An 8,516-nucleotide genomic window follows, 5' to 3' on the forward strand; every position below is an offset into this window, starting at 1 on the left:
AAACCAGTGGTTCACCAAATCCACCTCCTCCTGAAGGTGCCTCAGACTCACCACTATCTTCTTGGAGGTTGTGTCCATATCATTGTTTATGTCCTCTACCTCCATGGACACATGCCCCAAGGTCTTCTCAATAGCCTTCTCTCAAGAAGCACACTCGTCCTGATCCTTTAAGAGCTTCTCTTGACCTTCCTAGAGTGCCTTCAACCTTTCCAACATGCACTGGAAGCCAAAGGCCCCACCTGGAGATGATGGAGCCACATTGATAGGGACCTCATCCTCCGTCATCTCATCCTCTTCCTCCTCAGGGACATAGTCCTCATCTTCCTCCTCATCCTCCTCCTCCTCCTCCTGGGCTACATTCCTCACTGCGGGCTCCATCAAATCAAATAATTCCATCTTACACAAAATAACCCAAGAGAATCTATCCAATGGAGACTTTCTCACCTCACCCTCAAGGTCCACCTGGAAATACTCGAATATCTTGGTGAGGGACGGGGCATAGGGATAGTTGCTGTCAGATGGGTGCACAGTGTGATACTCCATGGTCTTCATTATAACATAGGGGAGGCATATGCATGAGGTATTCCCCAGAGCTATGTGAATGTAGTAGGCCATGTAAGCCCCCATGAAATTTACCTAATTCCAGTGCTCGGCCAAGGAAGCAGGTTGAACTGCATTAGATGGCTGAAAACTCGAACCTCTAGAAGGAAGGCTATCTCAAACTCGGGGCGGATGACATGGGCACAAATAGTCTTATAGATGTGACTCTGGAATGTATGGCTCATATGGGGGCCCAAGGCCTTGCACTTAGGAGGGTAGTAGTACCAAGTGCCCTTCATAGAGATGCCTAGAATCCCCGTTAATAGCTCAATGGGGAGTCTAATGTCTTGCCTCTTTACCCTACTGGTAAGGGTGTATGCCTGATCATCATATGGCACCTCCATGTTACAATAGAACATCCTGATGAGGTTCGAATAATAGAGCAAGTCAATTGATAGCATGACTTCCTAGCCAAGGGCGATAAACTTCTCGAGCATCTGAACCTGAGAGAAGTCCGCAATCACAACAGTCTTTTCCATGAGGACTGGCCTCTTAGAGAAGGTAGACCAAGAGAGGGCAGCCTCTAGGCTCTTAAATAGACCCTCATCATAATCTTTCGAGTCCTCAGAAACACTCCTCCTAGCACAGGCACGAGGAGTGGAAGAATTGGTGGTTGTACCCCTTCTCTTTCTGCTGGGGGCATTATCACCCTTGGAAGAAGAGGAAAATCCCTTACGCTTGCAAGATGACATTCTATAAAATTCATGGGAAAAAACATGAGAAACTGATAAGATTGTATGAGGAGTTGTAAAAAACAAGGCATGAAAGAGAATCAAGGCAGTAAGGTCATTAGGAAGAAAATTAATGGGAATGACACTCATGTTAAGTACATGATATGAGCAATGTATATTGAATAACAAATAAAAGGAGAAAACCCCTATGGTGCAATGCCATAGTCATAATATGATCATCTATGAATGGTAAATTGACAAAAATCGTGTATTGATAAGTGAAAGCCATAGAGGCATGACACCTTGATGCATTATACAAATAAAAGACAAGAAATGGAAACATTTACCTAAGGCATAGATTCATACAAATACCAAAGTTAGCATCAATCCAAGGCATTGATAGATTTCCAAAGGAAGAAAAAGGGAAAATTCCATAAAGAGAAGAGCATAAACCAAGGATATCCAAAGCATTGATAGAAATTTGGAAATAATTTGTAAAGGAAGATTCAATTTTCATACAAGTATACATGTCTTAACATTATTGAGGACAAAACAAGGAAAAAACCCCCAAATTTCTCAAGAACCCTAACCTAAAAATGGTGAAAATTCATGCCAAGGTGAGATAAGTGATGCATATGTGCAATGTGACACTCCTACTACTATTATACAACCAAATGTGAGTTGATAGACTCATTGAATCATACATTGTGCAAGAAATAAGAGAGAAAATGGAAAAAAAAAACCCTAAAACATAAATTTTTTGGGAAAATAGGGTTAAACAATCCATAGGAATGACATATGTGATGATTAAAGATGAGATTCATGAAATAGATGACATACCCACATATTACATTCATTCTAGTTGGAAGAAATCAAAAGAAAAAAAAAATTTAGAGCATAATGAACAAGAATACTCGATATCTCACAGTTCAAGAGAGAGAGAAGGAAGAGAAAACCACTTACTTGAGGTTGAAGATGGTGTTGGAGAAATCCAAATGTAGGTGTGAGTAATGCTTGTGAAGGGCTCCTAGACCTTCTCTTGTTGCATTGGGCAATTTGGAGAAAAGAGGGAAAAGAGAGAAAGGAGAGTGTTTGAAAATAAGGGCTTTTCTACCCTCATAATAGTGTTGTGTGTCGCCACTGGTGGGTCCTAAACCCAGCCCACCTATTGGTGTGTGTTTTTGGGCCAAAATGCCCCAAATTTTGGGGATTTGTTTCTCAAGCCTTGTGGACCCCAATTTTTCATGAGATATAAGCTATTGAACTATAAATTGGGTGCATACTAGTGTGGGATTGATTATACCTCATGTAGGAGATGTTATGGATGTGTGCTATGATGATAGAATGCACTATGATTACATGACAGGGAACCTAATGTGCCATTGATTGTACTTACATGAGATAAATGTGAAACATAATTGTACCTAAATTTGATGCAATTCAGGCACAAAGCATCATGGTACCCACTAGATCCGATAGTAGTTTGCGAGGAGCCCCATGTGGTCCCTGTCCTCTTAGACGACCACCCAATTCTCAGGGACCTCGACCCTGGGTGAGTCATAGATGAGAAGAAATAGTTGAGGACTCACCTATGTATGAAATTCCGGATCCTCCTCCCATTATCACTCCTAATGATGTTGCGGCTCTTATTCAACAGTCGCAATAGGCATTTCAATAGCAGTTACTTCATCAGTAGCAAACCTTTATGAATGTTGTGCACTAACAGTTGAACTCTATGCAAATGGGTCAACACCCCCGTGGGGTATCCTTCCCATGGGATACTCCAATTATGCCAGGTGTCGAAGTTCAACCGGGGGGTGCATCTCCTCGAGCACCACCTGTAGATACATAAGGGAGTGCACCACCTACAATACCACCACAGAACCAACCAAGGGGTACACCACCTACGGCTACTCCACAGTTCCCACCTTATGGCACCCCTCTATACATGATGCCACCTCTCTATCAGTATTACCTAGCTTATCCCTTATATTACCCACCAGCAACCACTACTGTAATGGTGGTGGAATCTTTTAAGAGGCACTTGCCACCTATCTTCACCAAGGTGGGGAGTGATCCTTTAGAGTCAGATCAGTGGATCCAAGAGATGAAAAAGATATTTAAGGTAATAGAATGTATAGAAGCCCAGAAGCTCATCTGTGCTAGGTTACAGTTGAAGAATGAAGTTGATTCATGGTGGAAGGATTCCAAGCCTATTTTAATAACAACCCATACGGAACCGACATGGGAATAGTTCAAGGAATTGTTCTTATCAAATTATTATCCCACTAGCTTCAGAGTTCTCGGCCTTGACTCAGGGAAGTCCACCCTTGAGTACCAACAGCAATTTGAGGACTTATTCTATTTTGCTCCTCCACATATGAAAATAGCGGAGGAGAAGGAAAAGAAGTTTTTGAAAGGGCTGAAGGTGTCTATTGGTACAATACTGGGGGCTACGGATTTGATTGACTATGCTCAAATTGTACAAAAGGCCAAGACTATGAAAGATAAGCAAAAGGGAGAGTCTTTCACCACACTTAGACTTTGGAAGAGGTCCAACCCCTATGCAGACTCGGGTAACCCAAATAAGAGTTTTCGTGGGCCATATAACTATGGTCCATCATATCAGCAGCCTTATAGATCCGGGTTATATGCCCCGACTGGCCGATAGATCAGGTACTACCTTTTTTTTCCTGAACATTAGCACAGTGCCCATGGCCCCACGGCCGCCACATCCTCCCACCGCACCAAGTTAAATACAGAGAGCACCAGTACCAGTGTAAGCCTCCAAAAACAAGTGCTATGTTTGTCTATCACTTGGGCATGTTGCATAGGATTGCCCGTACAAGCTGGCTATTGTATAGAGTCAGCCTCTTGTTTATAGGCCAGCATTGACTCAAGGTGGCCCACCTTAAGGGAGAATGTATGCATTGTTAGATGAAGAGGTTGAAGCAAGCCTCGATGTTGTAGCAGGTATCCTATCTATCTCGGGTATACCAGCTTATGTGTTATTTGATTCTGGAGCATCACATTCCTTGATATATAAAAGTTTTGCTAGAAAGATTGACATGACACCCAGGGCTCTAGAGAGTAAGTTGATTGTTAGCATACCTATAGGCAAGGTAGTATAATTAAATGAAGTGTATGGACCATGTCCCATTGAAATAAGTGGAAAGAAGCTGGATACCCAGCTTATCAAATTTAACATGCAGAATTTTGATGTCATATTGGCCATAGATTGGTTATCTACTCACCGAGCAAACGAGATGTGCATTGAGAGAAAAACTAAAGTGGTGAGTGATGAAGGTGAAGAGCTGGTGTATCAAGCAAATAAAATAAAATGGCCCAGAGAGGTTCTCATCTTTGCCTTATAGGCGGTAAAATTATTGGAAGATGGATGTCAGGGCTACCTAGCTTCAATACAAGATGTGGAAGCAAAGGTCACACCATTAGAAAAATTGAATGTAGTTAGGGAGTTTCCTGATGTCTTCCTAGATGATCTAACCCAGCTCCCACTTGACAGGGGGTCAGAGTTTGCTATTGATTTAGTTCTCGGAGCAGCCCCAGTGTCTAAAGCTCCATATAGAATGGCACCACCCGAATTAAAGGAGTTATAGACTCAGTTGTAGGATTTGTTACAGAAGGGGTTTATACGCCTAAGTGTTTCTCCTTGGGGTGCCCCAATTTTATTTGTTAAGAAGAAGGATGGGGGTTTGCATATGTGCATCGATTACCAGGAATTAAACAAATTAACTATCAAGAACCGGTACCCGTTGCCGCGCATAGATGACCTCTTTGATCAACTGCAAGGTGCCAAAGTGTTCTCAAAGAATGATCTCAGATCAGGCTAATATTAGCTCAAGATAGAAGGCAGTGATATACCCAAGACAACCTTTAGGACCCGGTATGGTCATTATGAATTCCTAGTGCTGTCTTTCGGGTTGACTAATGCATTGGCCGCTTTTATGGATCCGATGAGCCGAATATTTTATGATGTCCTCGACAAGTGAGTCATCATTTTCATTGATGACATTTTGATATACTCAAAGACTAAAGAGGAGCATGCATTACACTTGAGGATGGTACTCCAAAGGTTGAAAGAGCAACAGTTGTATACAAAATTCATCAAGTGTGAATTTTGGTTGAAGCAAATTGGATTCTTGGGGCATATAGTGTCTGAGAACGGATTTGAAGTTGACTCAGGAAAAGTAAAAGCAATAGTAGAGTGGGAAGCACCCAAGATGCTACAAAGATTAGGAGTTTCTTGGGATTAGCAGGCTACTACCGGCAGTTCATCGAGAATTTTTCTCGAATCGCAACTCCAATGATCAGTTTGACCAGAAAGGGAATGAAGTTTGAATGGTCTAAGGAGTGTGAAGATAGTTTCTAAGAGTTGAAAAGCCAATTGGTATGAGCCCCAGTGTTAACAATTCTAGAAGGCATAGGTGGTATGATAGTCTACACTGATGCTTCCAGAATTAGGCTAGGTTGCATTCTTATGCAACATGGCAAGGTAGTGGCGTATGCATCTAGACAATTGAAGGAGTATGAGAAGAATTATCCCACTCATGATTTAGAGCTGATGACAGTTATCTTTACCTTGAAGATCTGGCGCAATTACTTGTATGGGGAGAAGTGCTAGATATTCAGTGATCACAAAGTCTCAAGTACTTCTTCACCCAAAGGGATCTAAACATGAGACAAAGGAGATGGCTGGAACTTATGAAAGATTATGACTGTGACATCTAGTACCATCCAGGTAAGGCCAATATGGTGGCTGATGCATTAAGTCGGAAAGCCCAAACCATGTCGCTTGCTTATTTGGCCACTAGTCCACAACTTAAGCAAGAGGCCATGTTGATGGATGAAGTCATTTTAAATGAAGGAGCGACCTTAGAACTTAAGTAGCAGCCAAATAGTATTAAGTAGCTGACCTTATCTCTCTGGCGGCCCTACAAGTGCAACCATCTATCAGGCAAGAGGTGATTATGAAACAGCCCTTAGATCCTGAGTTGCAGGATATCAAAGTCAAAATCCAAGAGCAAAGGATGGACGATCCAAATTTCACAATAGTTAGTGATGGAGAGCTATTGTTTCAGGGCAGGTCGTGTGTACCCAATGACATGGGGATATAGGATAAGATAGTGAAGGAAGCACAATGTGGCACAATGTCTCATGTGTCAGAAAGTCAAGGCAAAGAGGCATCGACCGTATGGCACTCTTCAGCCACTCCCAGTACCAGAGTGGAAGTGGGACATGATTACCATGGATTTTGTCACTAGACTACCCTATACACCTAGGGGAATGGATGCAATCTGGGTGACAATTGATAGGCTTACTAAAACTACCTAATTCATTCCAATCAAGACTACCTACTCCATGGACAAGCTAGCACAACTTTACATAGAAAATGTAGTTCACTTGCATGGAGTGTCGATGAGTATTGTGTCGGATAGAGACCCAAGGTTCACATCTAAATTCTGAAAGAGCCTCCATCATGCCATGGGAACACAGGAGAACCTAAGCACTACCTTCCATCCATAGATGGACAATCTAAACGGACCATACAAATACTGGAAGATATGCTCAGATCTTGTGCAATGGAAATGAGTGGCAGTTGGGAAGAAAATATATCTCTTATGGAGTTTTCTTATAATAATAGCTATCATACCACAATTGGAATGGCTCCATATGAGGCATTGTATGGCAAAAGGCGCAAAACTCCCCTATATTGGGATGATGTGGGAGAACAGCAATTGCTTGGGCCGAAAATGATATATATGACATGTGATAAGGTTGATATCATCCGTGAGAAGATCAAGGCAGCCCAATCCTGTTAAAAGAGTTATGCAGACAACCGTGGAAAAGATATAGAATTCCAATAGAGGGAGAAGGTATTTCTCAAAATCTCTCCTAAAGGGTCTACACAGGTTCCATAGGAAGGGCAAGTTGAGTCCAAGATATGTTGGCCCATTTGAGATCTTGAAACAGGTTGGCTCAGTAGCATATATGCTGGCCCTTCTGCCTTCATTCAGCAATGTTCACAATGTATTCCACCTTTCAATGTTAAAGCGGTATATCCATGATCCATCGCATGTGCTAGCTATGGAATCGAAGTACTTAGAGGCTAATATGACTTACGAAGAACAACCTATTGAAATCTTGGATCAGAAGATAAAGACTGTTCGCAACTGATCTATTGCTTTTGTAAATGTGTGATGGGCCAACCATTCACTTGAGGAAGCATCCTAAGAGAAAGAAGATGAAATCCAAGCTAAATATCCTCATCTTTTTGGACTACTAGGTAACTTCAATTTCAAGGATGAAATTTTTAAAGAGGGGGATAGATGTAGAGCCCTACTCTCTAAACCCTAATTTCTTGATCGGTTGGTTCGGTTTGGTCTTATAGGGTTTGAACCGGAAAGGGTTGATAAGGGTGCCCTATGGTGCATTATGAGAGTGACGTCAAATGCGGGGTGGTCGAACAAGACTGAGCCGGTTCTCGATGTGATTCACAAGCCTAAGCCTTGCCCTTGCACGTACCAAAAAGTCATGTACGAATAAGAAAGGTATGTTATCATATTGAATGATGAAAACTTAGTCCACAACATGTGGTGAAAGCGAGATACACATTAAGATTCCATTTCCGTCCAAAGTACAGCAAGCTTGGCATTTTTTTGGCTAACCAGTGGGTGGTCACTGGTAGGTGCGAGACCCATCGATGTGACCCACCTGTAAGGGAAACGTGGGCCCCAGCATGCCCAACTTGGGTGAGCACGTGTATTTCGGGTTCCTCATCATAATGAAGTCACAAGTGATCGATAATGTTGGCTATTTCACCCGGAATCATAATTTAATGTGTTTTAGTCGATAAAGGGGCAAAACCAAACAAGCCTTAGAAGATATTTATTAACCAAGGTATAAATAGCATTTATGTCTTCCTCTCTCTTCCATGTATGATATTAGCAAGTTTGGTGAGAGGAGTAAAGAAGAGGGAGAAAAGAGGAACAAGAAGAGAAGGAAGAGGGAAGAAGGTTCCCCTTGGTTTTCAGAGCTGAATCTTACCTTTTCGTCACCGAAATAGTATCCGGTACCTTGGGATCCACATTTTGAGGTAAGTAATGCCATAAACCCTTGGAATGTGATGAAACCCTTTTGTGTGTGGTCAAATCAAAGAGATAATGGAGCCGTTGTGTGATTTCTTTAAAGGTTTGAGGAAGGGAAATAAAGATTTTGAGGTATTAA

Source organism: Macadamia integrifolia, chromosome 5 (assembly GCF_013358625.1).
Source record: "Macadamia integrifolia cultivar HAES 741 chromosome 5, SCU_Mint_v3, whole genome shotgun sequence".
In the NCBI taxonomy this organism is placed as follows: domain Eukaryota; kingdom Viridiplantae; phylum Streptophyta; class Magnoliopsida; order Proteales; family Proteaceae; genus Macadamia; species Macadamia integrifolia.